The sequence below is a fragment of the Sebastes fasciatus genome, chromosome 14, assembly GCF_043250625.1.
Source record: "Sebastes fasciatus isolate fSebFas1 chromosome 14, fSebFas1.pri, whole genome shotgun sequence".
Classification (NCBI taxonomy): Eukaryota; Metazoa; Chordata; class Actinopteri; order Perciformes; family Sebastidae; genus Sebastes; species Sebastes fasciatus.
The window spans coordinates 15,871,386-15,891,094 of record NC_133808.1 but is presented as its reverse complement, the minus strand read 5'-3'; the positions used below and the strand labels follow the sequence as shown (position 1 = coordinate 15,891,094).

At 42.6% G+C, this 19,709-nt stretch overlaps 1 protein-coding gene across 4 annotated transcripts in view; it reads right to left on the bottom strand.

The window, feature by feature from the left end:
- Positions 1 to 19,709, bottom strand: part of LOC141782634 (FERM, ARHGEF and pleckstrin domain-containing protein 1) — a 91,155-nt gene that overhangs the window by 32,965 nt on the left and 38,481 nt on the right. The gene's annotated exons all lie outside the window — the stretch shown is intronic.

Sequence of the window (19,709 nt, the reverse complement as noted above, 5' to 3'; positions counted from 1 at the left end):
AAAAAATCATGTGCGTCTGTGTCCTCCGGTGCTCCTGATGGCATCTGCAAGATTTCACAGACCGGACTAAAACAACCAATCAGAGCCGAGCTGGAGCCTGCGTCTCTGAGCAGCTGTCAATCACTCGCGAACTCCGACGGTCAAACTAGGCAGCGCTGATCAAATATGAATCAATATTCTGTTACTGTAATGCCTATTTCTCACCTCAAATGTTTTTAGAAGCATCTTGTAGTGTAATGTTTAGCTGTAAAATGAGAAAGTTTGGGACCCGGCAGTCATGTTGAGATCAGTTGAGGAAATGCCAAGCACCGCCCACCAGCCGGAGCACAGCCAATAGGAACGCTCTCTCTCTGAAATGACCTGTGATTGGTCAAAGTCTCCCATCACTGGCTAGATTTTTTAAAGCCTCAAAACAGAGTCATGAGGAGGTGCAGAAGTCCAGTTATCTCTCAGAACACTTGAATTACAATATGCTGAAAGGTTATTATGGAATTTTTGCCCAATGATGCCAAAAACATTCTGCCTACTGCAGGTTTAATGTCACTGAAATAGATGACAACTCTCTGTCGAAGTTCCCCTGCTATCCCTCCTTCCATCTTGGCATTCAACAGCACAGTTGGCCACAAAAAGCTCCTGCAGCTGGAGGGGGTCGGCCTCCCGTCTTTGATCGGTGTTTTCAGTGTCATTGCTGTCACTGATGATGGACCAGCGGCCTTTGAGGCTGATACAGTATCAGTAGGATGGGATAAAGATTCTCCCTGACCACCTCTGTCCTCACTCACCCTACACACAGTATGAACACTTTGAAGACTGACTTAGCCGCCCACTTTGTGACAAACATTTGCAAACCTCAAAAATTCACCGCAACTTTGGAGCGAGAATGTTCCCATGGAAGGTCAAATAAATGTCAGGGATTTCCACTGAAACATGTCTTGGGTTATAGACGCCCCCGAGGAGACACAGAGCTCTGTCAGGCACACAACGAGAGTATTTCTGCATGGCTGCTTCCTCGTGACTGGTTTGCACCAGTGTGCAGCGTATCACAGCTACACAATGTGTTTATAGTAGCAGTTCCCCCTGGCTTGGATAATGATCCAGAGCTGCGTCTGAGAACGTTTCAAGGAGTTTCTCCTCTACTTTTTTGCACAAAATGACAAGAGAGTTGCTAAGGCACAAGCTACGACAAGAATTCCCTTCATACAGCTGAACTGTGTTGACATCCCGCGTTTCATCTGACAAGAAAGGGGGTTGCCTGCTTGTAAATCTGTGTAGTGTTTCAAAGGCATAGAATGACACTGTCTGTGTTCTTATTAATGCTTAGAGAATAAAAAACTTAAGCTCTACCAGCTTAGTGAGAGGTTTTACACTTCCACAACCGAATCCATAATCTTGCCCAAACAAGCCTCCCACCCTCACCGCTCCTCCAAGAGTCTGTCCTTCCTGTGTGTAGCAGCGCTATCTCTCTCCAGGCTGCCTCATGCAGTGCAGAGGGCATCCCACCACCGCGGACCAGCTGTGTCCATATGGTGATGCCGCTGAGGAGGGAGGCCACAAGGAGGCTGGAGGGGAAAATACCCCCTTCCCATACACACCCATTGCCTCCTAATAAACCAGCAGGCGAAACAACCTCTGTATGAATTCTGTGTGTCCCGTTTTCTGCGCCGACTTCGACAAATGTGCTCTCAGCAAACGAGAGCAGCAGAGCTAAATACAGTGAAGGCTGAAGAGTGTTTCTGTCTCACTGGGGCACTCTCCATATCCAGCGTTATAAATCTGCTGTCAGTGTAAAATGACCACGAGCCGAGCAGAGATGGGTACGGCGGAGGCTGATTAGAGCCAGCCAGCGCTTGATTAAATGCAGCTGTTGCAGACCGGAGTTACAGCACTGCCATTTGACACTGGTGCAGCCGACACAATAAGAGCGCTGTCGTTAATGAAGCAGAGAGAGAGATTGACTGCCGTCATGACGCAGGCACTCAGAGGACACTATTAGTAACACAGTCCTCACTCTAAAGTCTCTGTAGTCTAATTACAACAATGTTGTGATGAAATGTGTCATAAGAGCAACGTCTTACACAACAGAACTGATCAAAAAGCATAAAAACAGACCAAGTGTGGACAGTGGTATGCTGATACATCTGATCCATTGGGCTGTGTATCGGCAAGAATCTGGCAATACAATACGTATAATGATACAGGGTTAACGATTCAATATATTGCGATACTGTTAGCGAAGAAATATTGTGAAGTTTTAAATCTAAATTTAAGAAAACTGTCATAGTATAAAAAAACACACCAGAAATACACCATGTTAGAATAGGTGAAAATAACACATTTATACTGAATGCAAAAAACTGCATGCTTTTTGCCCAAAACTAAGTGATTATCATAAAGTGGGCATGTCTGTAAAGGGGAGACTTGTGGGTACCCATAGAACCCATTTTCATTCACATATCTTGAGGTCAGAGGTCATGGTACCCCTTTGAAAATGGCCATTCCAGTTTTTCCTCGCCAAATTTTGCATAACCTTGGAGCGTTATTTATCCTCCTTTGCGACAAGCTAGTATGACATGGTTGGTACCAATGGATTCCTTAGGCTTTCTAGTTTCATATTATGCCAGTACTCTACTACTCACTCTAGCTTTAAAACTGAACCCGCTACAATCTCCGGAAGATTGAGTGCATTAATGTGTTAAAGAAATTAGTGGCGTTAAAACATATTTGTGTTAACGCGTTATTATTGCTTTAACTTTGACAGGCCTAATTTTTATATGATTGTAGTAGTTTGAGTTTTGAGATCAGAAGGGGAAATAGAAAACAGTCTTGCTGCCGGTGCTCTTATAATACGTATAAATGTTTGTTTTAATTAAGTACTGTTGACACAGTAAACTATCTTTTGTCTTCAAATATTTATTGGTGTTGCTTCAATTATCTAAATTAACTTAAATTAGCAGCTCGGTTAAGTTAGACTTGGATGGCATGGTTGGTAGGTAGGTCTTGAAATTGGTCTGAAATATCCCAACAACTATTGAATGGATGACCAGCGTCACAAAGGAGGCTAAATAACACTGCAAACTTGCTTGAAATTTTGCCGAGGAAAAACTGTCATGGCCAGTTTCAATTTCCTTTGACCTCTGACCTCTAGATATGTGAATGAAAATGTGTTCTATGGGTACCCACGAGTCTCCCCTTTACAGACATGCCCACTTTATGATAATCACATGCAGTTTGGGGCAAGTCATAGTCAAGTCTTCACACTGACAGCTGTTGTTGCCTGTTGGGCTTGAGTTTGCCATGTTATGAACTGTGCACCAAGCAGGTAGATTGCAAATGCAAGACTGTGCTGCAAATCCTCACAAAGCTGAAGCTGTGACTTCTTCACCCTGACGTGCAGCCCGACGCATGATTTCTCATCCCTCTCCATACGAGTCATGCGGCCTCTCCCCCAACAGAAAGGTTACAGTCTTAAAGAAACATCATGCTCAGCAGCTGACATTTCTTTCATCATCCGCAATGCCAAGAAAATGTCACCAATCTCCCTTTTTATGACCTCTATCTATAAAAGCACCGGAGTTATAGTTTACACAGGAGCAGCCAATTCCCGAGTGAGTGCGATGCATCCTGATTCAGCGGTCTCCGTCTCTGGCCGGGGAGGGACGGTCTGTCTGGGTTTATTAGGTTTGAACACAGCCTCACAGGATGCTACTAGTGTTTACATGTGTATGAGCGCTAGCATGCTCGCATCGCTACACTGACCTCCGCATGCTCCGACTGACAGAGGAAGGCTAAATAAAGATGACAGCGATGTCTACACATGTGTCCACTTGGGTTTCCACTTCGGGGGGTAAACCAAATACACCCCTTCCCCCCAACCCCCACCTCTTGTTAGCAAGCTCCTGTCAGCACAACAAAAATACAAGATAAAGGTCAGGTGTAAAGTAGCTTTGTATTCCCTCTACTGTTCCCCTCCAGGAGTTGTTGGTATGGTTCACTTCACTAGCAATAAGCCAGGCCGGGCAGCGCTCACCAAACTCCTCCTGGGGGAGTGTGGTGGGTGGGTGGCATGGGTGGTAAACAGACTGCCAATGCCTTCAGGCTCCACATAGAGAACAAAGGGAATATTTGAATATGGAAGTCGTGGTGGTGGCAGTACAACAGAGGAGGAGGAGCTGATGGTGTTTTTCAAGCCAAGTGGTCAGCTATTGTTCGACCGGATATCAGCAGGGATTTAAAAATTTGATTCCATTAAGTCTTGTCTTGTGCAGCTCTGGAAAGACTCTCTTAAACACAAGCTCCCAAGTCTTCTTCACACTGTGTCCCACTCAAAAAAAACCTGTGGAGAGAAGTTTTCTCTGGCACTGTGGCAGATGAAAACAACGCTATGTACCTGTCTTCATCCTGCACATTAAGTATCCTTTTAAACTGTAAGTCAGTTTAACCTGTATTGAACCCAGTGGGCTACCTCCGAGGTCTGAGAAGTGAAGTCTTAAAGTTGCATTCTTTCTAATAGCCAGCAGGGGGCGACTCCTCTGATTGCAAAAAGAAGTCTGAATGTATAGAAGTCTATGAGAAAATGAGTCTACTTCTCACTTGATTTATTACCTCAGTAAACATGAGTTTATGGTCTCAATCGCTAGTTTCAAGTCTTCTTCAATACAGCATGATGTTCATTTAGAAAATGATGGTCCCATTTAGAGTCAAATAGACCATCAAGCAGGGGATGCTTTAGGGCGTGGCTACCTTGTGATTGACAGGTCGCTACCATGGCGTTGTCCGGTCTGGGAGTTTGTGTTTTTGTCTTACAACTTTATCCCTTTCACAGCGTGTTTTCAGTTCATGAAAGTTAATCAGAACCTTTTTGGTCACCTAAAAATGTCTTTTTCAGCATTCAGTTCTACTTAACTCCAACCTCTTGTGTCACTTCTGTTAACAAGATGGTGATGGCCAAAATGCCGAACTCAAGGCTTCAAAACGGCAGCTCACAAACCAATGGGCGACGTCATGGTGACAACGTTCACTTCTTATATACAGGCTATGGTCTCGTGTCGTGGGCCAAGCTGTTCCAGTGGCCCCAGCTGGTTCAGTTATACCTTGATACCGTCATCTCACGGCGGGAGCTTTTCAGCTGTGACGTTCAGGAAGCTGATCCAGGTCAAAGATGAAAGAGACTGTGTGATTTAAATGGAATAAGCAGAGTAGTGAAGTGGGAAAAGGTCACTTTTGGAAATCCCCCAATCTCCAGTGCTCATCTGATAAGATAGCAAATAGGCTTACAAAAGTGATCGCAAAAACACTCAGGAGAGGCATTTTCACTATTCACATCTTTTCACATGTGAAGTAGTAGCAGTGGAAAGCCCCGGGAATGATTTTGGGATGCCTTTAAATGAACCGTGGCTCTTCTGATAACACTGCTCAGCACCGGGCCGAGATTACAGAACTGTTTACAGTAGCAGGCGGATACATTCCCACATTGAATCCTTCTGGTGCTGTTATTGAAAACATATGTGAAAACTGCACTGACTGCCCGTCCCATACTCCCATGGGTTCTGTCCCAATAAAGCAAAAAAGAAAGACAGCCATTTAACGTATCTTAAAGCACATGTACCCATCTTTGCATGTGCTGCGGTGTGAGTATGTACTCGCATGAGCAGATGTATACAGTGCGCTGGGAGGGAAGGGTAGGACAGAGAGGTCAGTGGCAGCTAAAGCTCATTGAGATTCAGGTCACGCGCTGCAGAGGTTCCCAGGGTGACTCGGCTACAGCGGGAAGCTGACAAAGAGAGAACAGTGGAGGGAGGCAAACCTGCTGATAATCCTGTCAAATTACCTGCATACCCTCACGGCATATACGGACGTGTGATGTGACTACTAGGGCTGTGTATTGGCAAGAATCTGGCGATACAATACGTATCATGATACAGGGGTAAAGAATCAATATATTGCGATACTGTAAGCAAGGAAATAATGGGATTTTTTTAAAATCTAATTTTAGGAAAACTATCTTAGTATAAAGAACACACCAGAAATATACCATTTATCCAATTTAGCGTAAATTTGGAGCGTTACTTAACCTCCTTTGTGACAAGCTAGTATGACATGGTCGGTGCCAATGGATTTCTTAGGTTTTCTAGTTTCATATTATGCCAGCATCTTCACTCTAGCTTTAAAACTGAACCCGCTACAACCTCTAAAACCATCGAATAGGGCCGAGCCCAACGTCAGATTTTTTAAGAGATTAATTAAAAATCGATACGGCGTTTCGGAGAATCGATATCACAACACATAATATCTTGATCCTCATGTGTATCGATATTTTCCTACACCCCTAGTGATATGTTTGCAGTAGTTAGTTCATAATTAGGACAGCTTTAATATAATAATACCTAAACTAAAACATGATGCGTTTAAGATAGCCCCATACTCAGTAAAACAACATCCAAAGCAGTGTTACGTTTACAAGAAATACTGAGAAATGTAATTATTTAAGTATCAAGGCCCTCATTTGTTGTTTTTTTCTTCCAAACTGCAGATGAAAAATATCAAAAAAAAAAATGAAAGGAAAAGCGATGATTGGGCTGCCACAGCTGTCAGAATCATTCTGTCACAGTAGGCAAGCCTCAACGCCCCGAGAGGACAACCATGAAAATATGTCCCCTGGATTCAATAGGGGCTGAGATGGAGGTAGCTCCACTCAACAGCCGCCTCCTCCTCCTCCTCCTGCCCCCTCCTCCTCCTCTCTTGGGCATGTTTCCCCACTTTGCCTGCCTGCCCTCCACAGAGCCTGTCTGGGCTGCTTGAAACATATTGATTTAGCATAAAGAATAATTAAGCGTCCTGTTGAGACCGTTGTGCTGCTGGATACCTAACAGCGCATTGCTCTGTGCATTTGTGCGAGGACCTCCCACTGTTAGTCAGAGCGCCATAAATCAGAAGACGGATCTAACAGTTCTTTGCATCGTTAGTCGACCCCTCCAGGACGTTGCGATGGCAAAACTTAAGGCAAATTCAATAAATCCCTGTGAATTTTGCACAACCTTGCAATTTTGTCCAATCACCGCAATTGTTCTGCAAATGTGACCAATCATAGCGGTCCCCCGCGCCCATGTCACCAAACACACTTCCTCCTTCTTCCTGGTTCTGAAGATCTGTGCTCACGTTTACGTCTCCCATTGCACTGAATAGACTCAGGACCTGCTGCTAGTCTCCTGAAGGTGCAGCAAACAAAGTGTCAGTGTCACATTTACCGACGTGTGCTGCCACCTCAAGATAGCTAACGTAACGTCTCAGCCATATACACACACACACATGTTGTCGGTGTGGAAGTTCTTCAGTGTGAATGAAGGAGATATAAAGCTCCCATTAACTGCAATAAAAACTGTGGAGGAACAACCTTAAAAACATTTGGAACACCTAACTTAATCAGACACTTATGTAATTCATTCCCATGTTGCTGCTCAGAGTAGTCAGAGAGATCGGCTCGTCTGCCGACAGCATGAAGCTACACAGCTCCGTTAACGGAAGTTCCATTATGTTACATTATGATGTGTTCAAGCTCTGCTCAGTTCTGGGCAAAGGTAAATTATAACACTATCATGATGCGTTCAAATGTTATCTTGTAAAATGTAGATTTTGGCGAGAGACTTGTTTGAAGGAGATGTTTTCACAGCAATATAAAATAGATATTAGACAGAGAATTATGACCTGTTTAACTTCTCTAAGCAGTTTATATTATATAATTAAAGCTACTAATGCCAATAATTATTTTTAATCAAAGCAAATATATAAATAAAAATACTAGGGTAGGTCAGTCGGTTAAAATATTTAATCACGATTTAATCGAATGATTGTCCATAGTTAATCGAGATTAATCGCAAATTAATCGCACATTTTTTATCTGTTCAAAATGTGCCTTAAAGGGAGATTTGTCAAGTATTTAATACTTTTATCAACATGGGAGTGGGCAAATATGTTATTTATCCTCCTTCTCGACAACCTAGTATGAGCCTTTTTGGTAAGGTTACTTACACACAGTGCAGTTTTATTCTCACTAGAACAAGTTGCCTTTGATTTTTCATGAATTATATATGGTATGTATAAAAAAACATTGCAACTATTTTTGCAATTTTCTCCTGCTCCTGCAATTATATTGCAAAAAAAAAAAAAAATGCCTGAAAACATTGCAACATGCATTGCAATTTTTCTTGAAAAGCTGCTGTGAAATCAGGCATTTTTTGCTGCAACAATCCCCCAAAAAACCAAAACAAACATCAAAACATACCAACATTCATTGCTGTGTCTGCAAATATGAAGTTGTGGTATTATGTTAAACATACACCACAAAATTCTATCATGCCTGAGCTTAACATGGAGTATCATTAAAATAAGCAGAGGGCAAGTGGGGGTTTTCAGACAGCTGGAATTACCAAAAAAGATTGGCCTCTTTTTCCTTCATCTGCCTGAATCCCTTTCAGGGCGCTTCAAAGTCTGAACCCATGCTGGTTATTCTCCACTACCACCCCTTCCCAGAGCCGGGATTACTGTCACTTGAGGAGGAGGGGGGTACGTCACTTCACATTTAGGCAGCAACTCCACATTTAGTTTAGCGAGATAAAAGCAGACTGAAGAGCTGAATAATACATTTTAAACGGCTATTACAGTATTATCATAGAAATATATTCAAGAATTAAATGACTTGAAAAGACTTTTGTTACAAATATTCACCACTAAAGAAATTAATCCTACACTCCCATAGTTCCCAGTTCTTATAAATTATGAGTTATGCCAGGATATGCATGCAAACTCATCTTTCTCATCCAAGAGTCCAAAAAACTGTACGATGATTTCTGTTTCCCAAGCTTTTACAACACTGTACAACGCTTCCTTTAAGCTTAAATTGGCTCATCATCAGGTAAAGGTCCTCGCATGGATCTCCGCCGTGTTCTGCTCCGTCTGTCGGTTTCTGCTCGGTATGTCCGGCCGACTACTGTTTGCTTTGCGTGACGGATACGGAACAGATATGACGTCACGTTACTCAGACTAGAACAATAAAAGCGATAACTTCCTTCTACTTCTGCATAGACTCAAATGAAGCAAATATATCGATTCTGGCATTAAAAAAAATATTTCAAAATCGTAAAAAAAATAAAAAATAATCACGATTCATAGGTGAATAAATTTTTTCCCCATCCCTCATTAATACCAGGCAAAAATATGTTTTTTAAATTTTTGTGTGAAAGGAACCAGCACCACCTGCAGAATGAAGAGACAGCTGTGAATACTGTAGAGCACTGTAACTGTGCAAGCAAAGGCAATCAATAGGTTAATTAAGAGATTAATTAAGTGTAACTGTGAGAGACAACTCCCACAAGGTCAGGCTAAGAAAGAGACAAGTCTTTCATAAACTGTATAGTCTGAATACAAAACGTGTCAGAGGGGTAATTCTTAATGATTTGGATTGATTAAACGGTCAGTAGGCGCCAGGCAAGTCTTGCTTCACCCTCAGGATAGATGGTCTTATTATAGAATACACCAGAGAGCTGAATCAAACAGATAGTGGACAATACAGTTATGGCAGTAGGTTGAAGATTACATCTGACACTTAACCAGACTAGCAGAGGTCTGTCTGCTAACCACACCATCAAGAAAATGAGGGGAAAACAGAGATGCTTCAGTCGTCTGCATAACAAACTGGAAAAACGGCAACCCTGGAAAGTCACATCCAATCCACAATCTGTCCCAAGCCGAAGCCCAAACCGAGCAGGGCTCCAGTTTCACGCACCTATTCCCAGTAAACCAAGCCAGTATATAATTTACGTCTCCACTGAGCGTGACACTTCCCCTAAAGATCTAAATTTTCGATCAGTTATGGGACAATAATCAGAAATATGTGTCTGTAACTGCGTGGGCACGTTTCTAAACCAACTGTTTCAATATTTAGTTTCCTAATTAAAGTATGCAACTCTGCTGGGACTGTAAGACAATACCAGAAATTTGAAATTAATGTCAGAGTACGTTTAAGAGGCAGAGGAACAGCTGTTGAATTAGTGATCTGGGCATGGGCTCAGACAGATCAGTGACGAGCCAGGTATACTTTACCAACACCTCAAACCCGCACATATTCATCAGATACAAAAACAGATGGGACACATTTTTGTGGAAACATTAATATCCAAGGCATGTTAATTAAGTATAAGTATATGTGCTGACCTGCCTGTATAAACAGCAGCTTGCTAATATTGGAGCAGACACAGTTATCTAAATAATCGCTGTGATGTCTGATTATGTGCTGTGTGTGTGTGTGTGTGTGTGTTGGAGAGATCAAGACAGAGAGAGCACCGTAATAATATGGGATGTCATTAAGATACGGTGCACAAGCATTAATAGGAACATAATTGATATGTAGATCCTGGCTTACCGAATTCAAAGACATTAATAATCCCAATGCGTAAAAATGCAAAAGCAGCAGCTACAACAAACTGAAGAATACTTTATTAGGGCGCAATAGTAAATACACAAAATAGAAAATAAGACGGGTTTCTTAAAGGACCAATATGGAATATATATACTGTAATACATCATAAAATGACCATAATATGTCATCAGAGATTAAGGAAACATGCTAAATTGAAGTATGCTCTCCTTTGAAATTTGCAGTCCGGTCCGGAACGTACGTTTTTGTTTCGGCCGGTGCGATCCCGTCGACACCCCGTTGCCACATATGAAACAAATTGGCAAGCAAACATAAACTTCTGCAGCCATGAAAGCAGGCAAACAAACTGGATGATGACTGAAACAATGAATCAATCATCAAATTAGCTGCTAATTCATTTTCAGGCAATTGTTTTGGAGTTAGACTATACAGTATATACCATGACAGATGATTATATCCAAATCACCTACTCCTAATTAAGGTTGAAGCTAATGATTATTCTCATTTTTTTTATTAATCTCTCAATTATTCCTTCAATTTATTTGATTAGTCACAGTCTGACTCTAATTAGCTCTGCAAGGAGGTTATGTTTTCGGTTTGGTTTGTTTGTTTATCAGCAGGATTATGGAAAAACTGCTTGCCCGATTTTCAGGAAAGTTGGTGGTAGCGTGCAACATGGGCCAACGGGGAATCCAGAAGATTTTGGTGCAGTTCAGAATCACGGGGCGGATACACAAATTGTTTTTCACATTTGTTAACATTGCGCATAGGGCATGACCTTGGCGGACCTTCTAGTTGATGAATGAATTGGGTTCAATCATACACTGTATATAAGAAGTGGATGTAGTCACCGTGACGTCACCCATCGGTTTGTGGCTACGGTTTTGAAGTTTCACGTTGGGCATTTTGGCCATCGTCATCTTGTTTTTTGCAAACAGAAGTGACACGAGAGGGTGGAGCTAAATACAACCGAATGCTGAAAAATTCATTTTTAGATGACCAAAAAATTTCCAATTAACTTTCATGAACAGAAAACACACTGTGAAAGGGTTAAATTTGTAAGGTGAAAAAATGGACAACTCCCAGACCGGACAACGCCGTGGTAGCAACCTGTCAATCACAAGGTAGCCACGTCCTAAAAAACTACCCTGCTTTATGGTCTATTTGACTCTAGATGGGACCATAATTTACTAAATGAACATCATGCTGTATTGAAGAAGACTTTAAACTAGTGATTGAGACCATAAACTCATGTTTACAATGTTTACTGAGGTAATAAATCAAGTGAGAAGTAGGCTCATTTTCTCATAGACTTCTATACTTCTTTTTGCAACCAGAGGAGTCTGCTGGCTTTTAGAAAGAATGAGAGTTTAAGGCACTTCCACATTGGCTTTACTAGACCCGGTGGTAGCCCACTGGGTTCAATACAGGTTAATCTGACATAGGATGAAGACAAATACATAGTGTGGGTTTTCAACTGCCACACTGCAGGGGAAACTTTACTGCCGGACAACATCACTCCACAGGTTTTTTTGAGTGAGACACAGTGTGAAGAAGATGAGACTTGGGAGCTTGTGTGGTGTTTAAGAGAGTATTTCCAGAGCTGCAGCCGCCAAGTCTCTTGAGAAATGTGTCCTTTGTTGGTACTGTCCTGCCGCACGTTCCCTTCCCCATAATCTCCGCCAGTAATAAATAATGACAGCTGCACATGCTGCTTCACCGGTGAGGCCAATCAATTGGCCTCCTCGAGATTAGCCTTAAACTACTTATCCGTCAGTGCTGCAAATCCAGAGGCCCTCTGCCCTGTGATGTAGTCGAGTTACAGATGATAGCTGTGTGACGTTACATCCAATATCCTTGTCTAATCTATCCATATTTCATCCCTCACACACACACACACACACACACACACACACACACACACACACACACACAGGGAAACATATTTTAGCTCCTTCTGATATACTGTCTAATAACAATTACCAAAGCATTGTTAAAATGTGTCTAGTCTGCAAACTGTGGCATCCATTGGGGCAAAATCTGCATCGACAAACAGTCAAATTTTGCAGAACATACAGTAAGAGGTTAAAAGCAATCAAATCAGACCAAACAAACATATGCAAATCCTTTGCTTTAAAAATGATTTAGTCAATAGCTGCAGAAACACCATCTCCAGGGATACCCATAGGCCAAAATCAATAAGATCATATTTAAGTATTTTAATGTATTCACGATGGACCTGTAATTATCACTTGACCAGTGTGAGGGCGTGCTGGGATTTCCCTGTCAGAATAAAGTTGATCTTAGAGCACGCAGATGTAGAGACGAGAGCCTCAGACCAAGGCTGTACTTCCTGTGGACGAGGATTAAGGTCAACAACTAAGAAAGCACTCTCGGTTTGAAAAAGCACCCATGATGCCGCTGCTACAACCAGTGTACAGTAAGATGCACATTAAATTCAAAGTAGGTGGTCATTAGATCTTAAAAAAAAATACTGTCTTAGTCTCGGGGCACGCTGGATGAGACAGCAACAGATTTTAGATTAGTGTCTTTTTTCTGGATAACGTGCACGCACGCACGCACGCACGCATGCACAGTTGGTAGTAGGAGACCTGCATTGAGAAGTATGCGATTGGGATTCAGAGACATTCTGAGGCACTAACCACGGTTTGTTCCAGGAGTCAAGTCACTTTGAAAACATAACATTCACAGCAGCATTATACTGCCAATTTTAATACAACACAGTTTAAACCTTCAGCCCTCTGCTTGGCGGCAGCATTAGCGCTCGTTCTCCACAGCGTGACAAATGTGGACGCTGTCCTGAGGAGAAATCTCACATTTAAGCTCGTCGGAGTGGAGAACTCGGGCACAAACACAAGCCGGCAAACAAATGCGAGAGCAGGCACAGCCTCTGTGAAGGCAGCTGTTGCTTCATGTCTGCAGGCCACCGGGTCCAGCAGGAATTTAGGCCTCAGTGAGTGACTACAGAATACCAATTCCTCTCCACTGGAAGACAGAGCAAGACCAGTAACCATGGCAACATAAGGGAAAATTGCGATTCCTAATCTCTGAGAAAAAAATAAATAATAAAAGAGTCATCTGGAGCTGAAGGGAATCATTCAGTTGAGGTGAAATAGTGAGTAATTATATTTTTATTTGAACCATTCTACGGTGTAACGTGTGCTCTACTTTTAGAGGCACAGCTCCATTTCCCCATGTAATGATGTTGCAATTATTGTGACCATAACCATGGTTTTTGGAAGCTAAAATACACGGGGGTGCAAATGCCACACCCCGTTCATTATGGCTTCTCAAGCACACCCAAAACCATCTCTATGTGCTATGAAATTAGTGTGACTTAAAGCTGACCAGCAAGGACACACACACACAAATCTGGCTCTGGAAATGGGAACACAAGACTCTTTGCTTTAGAGTGCTGGGGTTTAAGGGTTCTCAGAAATAGGAACAACCCCGTCTGACTAATTTAACAACACATAAACAATAGATGAGAAGTGAACATGAGTGTTTCTACGAATAAGAGGTTTAAGGCACAAGAAGTTCTCTGTGAAGTGTTTTGGGTTTGAATGCAGGCCTCGGGTTTGTCTCAACGAGTGAGGTTAGCAAGCCAACGCTGGGTGCGACCCAGGCTTTCAGTCGCACAATGCTGGCTCACTTTTTAACCAGGGAAAGATCTCCATGGTAACCTACAGTATGCAGCAGCATGGCTAGTCGGCTCTAGAGGAGGTTCAGTTCAGGGGATAGGATCGAAAATGTGTTGAGAGTCTGTCTGCTAATATTAGTTGCACGCTGTATATCCACCGTTTGCTGCTGTAGTAACGTTATTTCCCTGCAAGTTTGGTTTTATATTAATAAAACTACCATTCATGTGTGTTATCATCAATAAAAGGGCAGTAAGGGTCTAACACGATCACAATTTTGCAAAACCCATTACACAATCATACTATTGGTTACTCAGTATTAACACTTTTGACTCTACTACTACACTACTCTACTACTAATAATCTAATTTAAACCACATGGTTCACATTTGACTATGTAATCACTTAACTTAAATCACAGTCATGTAAGTGTAATTTCACTAACCAAATATATGTGTATTAGGCTAAATGCTTCCAAGCTGTCTGTCTGTCTGTTTGTTTAAAAGGAGGTCAACTGAGCGTATGTGAGCGAGCACCCAGACAACATTTCTATGTAATGGATTTAAATGAAATAAAGCAAGCGAGTCACACTAAAACCACGAGACCTGTGTCTCCAGCAGAATGTAAAAACAAGATGATTAGACAGATCTATCCACTACTCTAAAATAAAAAGAGAGACTATCTGTAGAATATGCATGTATACACAAAAAAAGAAAAAAGAAAATTCACAAGGAATTCAACCATGGCGTAGCATATGCTGTAGGGATGACATATTTTTGTAGGCCAACTAGGAAGTTAGCATCAGCAGAAATTTTGGATTATTGCAAAAGTTTGTAAAACTCCACTGTTTGGGCACTACGGAAATTTGCTTCAAAGCCCGGCACTCTTCCTGGGGGGCTTGGTTAGAGCTAGCTCTTCTGCAAGCCCTTGCAATGATATGAACAGATACTCTTAAGCAGTCATTTGCGGCTGTCAAGAGACTACAGAGACCATAAATGCCCAGAACAGACCAACCCCCCACTGGTCGTGTGAAAGCAGACGTCCCCTGGGACGCATCCTTTGATATCTATTAAGGGGCATTCCCACACTGGCCCCCATTGACAGAGCTCTGATTCTTCTAGCGCTGAACTTCCGCGCATCACTTATCAATAGAGACAGCCAGAGAAAAGCTCAACAGTTGGGATGCCCAGACTAAAGCCCAAAGGAGCCCAAACACACCTAAAGAGAGGAGAAAACTGAAAACAGGATGGATGAAATCCTCTGGTTTGCTATTCTCCATGGCAGCTTATGTAACAGTTCCCACTTTAATAAGGAAGGGGGAAAAGGAGGCGAGTGTTGCCAGGTCAATACCTATCCGGCAGGCATATGTGCAGCTGGGGCTACTGGTTTGAGATTTCACTCACTTTTTTTACTCTCTCTCTCACACACACACACACACTCATGTCCCTACCTCAATCTTTGCTTCATTCATCCTCACTCTCCCTCCCACACATCTCCTCCATCTACCCAAGAGACCCCAAATTCAATTACTGCCAGGCAGCAGTGGGAGGCGGACTAAAGCCGCACAGGTACAGCTGAAAGGAATTCTGATACGCGACATGTCAAGCAAATGCATCATGGGAGCGACTTCACTGCAGGCAGAGCTACAGCCCAGCACTGACCGAAAGCAGAGCCCGGGGTGAAATGCAGCGATTTCTGTTTTAATTACTACTGAAGCATGGCAGAAAATAACACGGGAAAAGAGGAGCAGCATATGTGGTGCAGCATAAGCATCAGCAGCAGCACAGCGTCCCACCTTTCTGACAGATAAGAGCATTTCAGGAGATGAGAGCAGGGAAGGTGAAGCCAGAGCACCTCGAGTAAAATAAGGCACCACAGGATAAGGATAATCCCGTGATATCACACTGCTAGTCGGGTGCTGACATGTTAATTAGCCCTCTGAATCTCAATGAGAAATTCATAATTCATTGGAAGAGGGGCAGTGGTGCTGTGAAGCTGCTGTGAAGCAGCTGGGGCAAACCGGTTCCCACGAGGGTTTCACCCTTCATTTCGAGACCGGGGGGACATGACGGAGAGAGTGGAGGCTATTGCTCGGAGCAGTGCCGCTGCCACACCCATCATTTCACTGTGATGTCTATCAACCCTGCTGCTACTAAGTCACACAGCGCCACGGTTCAAGAGCTTAATGACAGGATCAGATTGCCGTCATCAAAGGGTAACGTTCAATGGAATAATGCATGTGCATGAAAAGTCAGAGGATCCACCTTCATGCGTCTGTCACAAAAAAAAACACAAAGAGATCACAGGTTATGTTTGCATTCGCCTCATCCTTTCTTTGTGAATTGACAATCGGTCACACACACAGGCAGATAGAGTCGACTTCACTGCTCGTCTGCACCAAACAAACATGAGGATCTTCCACGAAGAGACATCCATCTTGGTTACCATAGGAACAAGACTTATTATAAAGGCATCACTTTTCCACAAAGCACCTGGGCACAGTATAGAAAGCAGTGCGGCATAAACGGTGTCAGACATAAACCTGACAGCACTAGTGACAGCTTCCATCAGTGGCTCAGTGCTGTCTGTCCTTCCGTGAAACAGCATGAATGATGCAGAGTAAATGGCTTTCTCTATGTAGCATTGTACTACTTAAGCTGTGTTTACAACACGGCTGTTTACTTGTGCTTTATGGAAAAATGGAGAGGAGACATATGATTGAGGTATTAAGCATTCAAACAATGATCAATTGCTCACATTCCTGCTACAGAAATACCCCACACTCTGCTCTAAAAATGTCTCTTTTATCTCTCACGGGAAATATGTAACAAATATTTCTGAGAGGGACTCGCACCGTTAAGTTATGCACATTCCTAGCAGCTGCATGATGCAGATCTAATTTGAGCATCTGGGAAAGCCTGGGCTGGTGACGGACAAGCATTCAATCATATTATTAATCCACTGTTACCAAAATGCTGCGAGTGTGCAAACAGTGGAAACACATTGGCTGCTGTGGTGGATCTGTGGCTGAACATGTAAATCCACAAAAGACGTAGTGATCCTAGATTGTTGATCTTTAGTCTTAGTGTCTTTTCCAAGTTCAAGGTAGAATTTATAATAATAATGATGATGATAATAATTTTCCTTTTTGCATTAGGTTCAGTCAAGTTTGCATTAGGGCTGTGTATTGGCAAGAATCTGGCAATATGATATTATGATACAGGGGTAACGATTCAATATATTGCGATACTGTAAGCAAGGCAATAAATTGTGATTTTTTTTCAAATCTAATTTTAGGAAAATCGGTATATAGACACACCATATGCATACAATCTGAGTAAAGAAAAGTCACTATATGAAATGGCTACTATGGGGACTAACTCATTGGGTCCTCAAGAGTCTCAGCTTTACAGTCATACCCAATTTATGCAATTCTAAGACTGTTTAGGGACCCCAGTATGCAGACATATTCAAATACACCATTTTAGAATAGGAGAAAATAACACATTTGTACTGCATGCATTTGCCCAAAACTGCATGAAATTAGCATAAGATGGGCATGTCTGTAAAGGGGAGACTCGTGGGTACCCATATTGAACCCATTTTCATTCACATATCTTGAGGTGAGAGGAAGAGACCCCTTTGAAAATGGCCATGTCAGTGTTTCCTCGCCAAAATTTAGCGTAACTTTGGAGAGTTATTTAGCGTCCTTCGCGACAAGATAGTATGACATGGTATCTTCACTCTTGCTTTAAAACTGAGCCCGCTACAACCTCCGAACGCATATTTTGTTATGCTAAATGCAGTACCTGTGAGGGTTTCTGGACAATATTTGTCATTGTTTTGTGTTGTTAATTGATTTTTAGTAATAAATATGTACATACATTTGCATAAAGCAAGCATATTTGCCCACTCCCATGTTGATAAGAGTATTAAATACATGACACATCTCCCTTTAAGGTACATTTTGAACAGATAAAAAATGTGTGATTAATTTGCAACTAATTTGCAATGAATCATGGACAATCATTTGATTAATCGCGATTAAATATTTTAATGATTGACAGCCCTACAACAGATTCCCCTGATGAAAATGCCATTTCTCTTTATGACTCAAACGACAGTGTGTGATTTCCAGCATCCTCTAGCCTGTTAGTATTCTTAGCCATCAGCCACCATCATTCCCACTGCTGCTCCTCTCCTGTGTCTCTCATCCTCCGCGACCCAATTACATTTCTGGATGTGAGGGAGGAAGAGGGTTGTACGTGGGAAAACAACCACTCCCCCTGCCCACCCCCCCCCCAACCTCAACCCATTGCTGGATTTGAATTTCATGCCATGAGAAAAAGGCAACCAAGGGTTCAGAGTTCATGTGAGGAAAGTATGAGAATATTTTCAGCCAATGCAAAAAATTATGCAATGCCACAGTCACATTACTGAACAAGAACTGAATATTTTCCAGCTTCAATGTGCATCACCAGTGGAACATCTGAAAAAAGACGTTCATCTTTGTACTGCTGCATGTGTGAGCCTTCAAAACCACCACAGCACTGGCTCTACAGTAGCACACAAATGTATATATTTATGGTGACACCAAACATATGACCCTCCCATCCCCACCCCCAAACACAATGTCATCTTTCAGGGAAACTGGGTCAATCAGCAGGGAAACCAAGACGAGCTAATAATACCTCAAAACTTATTGTGTCAGTCATATTTTAAGTCAAGGGATTTGAATACGAAAAAGCAACTCGCACACAGCCCACAGCGAGGTAGGCTGTGTCTCCTGAATATGTTAGTCATAATTGGTGTGCAGCAGCGTATCCCCATGCCAGCGCGCAACACTCACATTAATGCTCTGCGTGGATAACCCCCCCCCCCTCCTCCTGCCCTCCGCGGCAGATATCAGTGGAAGACAGAACTCTGCAGCATGGCAACCGACTCAGACGCTCCTCGTCCACCTCTATGTGTAGCCATGGCAACCCACACATAGACCAGCGTGATTCCATGTGGCCTTTCAAACACAAACTCATATATAGCGTTGAAATTCATACACAAATGTATGTTCACAGATCAATCCAGGGATCCAAACTACCACCTCAGAGGGACTATATTGTACAAACACAGCTGAAAGGTCGTGGCAGTCACGCCAACAAGGTGCTTTCTATCTAGCAGAAGAGGGAGGGATGATAAACGACGAATAATTCCTTTCCATGGCAGGAGCATAACAGGGAGAGTAACGACAGATTAGAGTGGGCTGAAGCAATACTATTGAGACAGCAGTCTCGAACACAAATGTTTCCATTTTACGGCTCCCAAAAGTGAACAAATGTAATATGTTAGCGGAACAGACAGCAGTGACAAACATCAGATGTCTGGATGCTGGTAATTCCCAACCTCTTTCTGATTGTCCCCACAGTCAGGCTGCAAACACTTGCTCGGGTGACATGGGACATTAAATCAGAGAGGAGCTATTTATCTGTACACTGTCTCTAACAATCCTTTCATTCACAACTCTCTGTAAGGACCAGCTTACTGTAAGAGGGAGGGATGGAGGGGGAGATTGCCATGGTCACCATCTCTTCGCATCTCTCTACCAGTTTGCTGCTGTACTGTTGCTC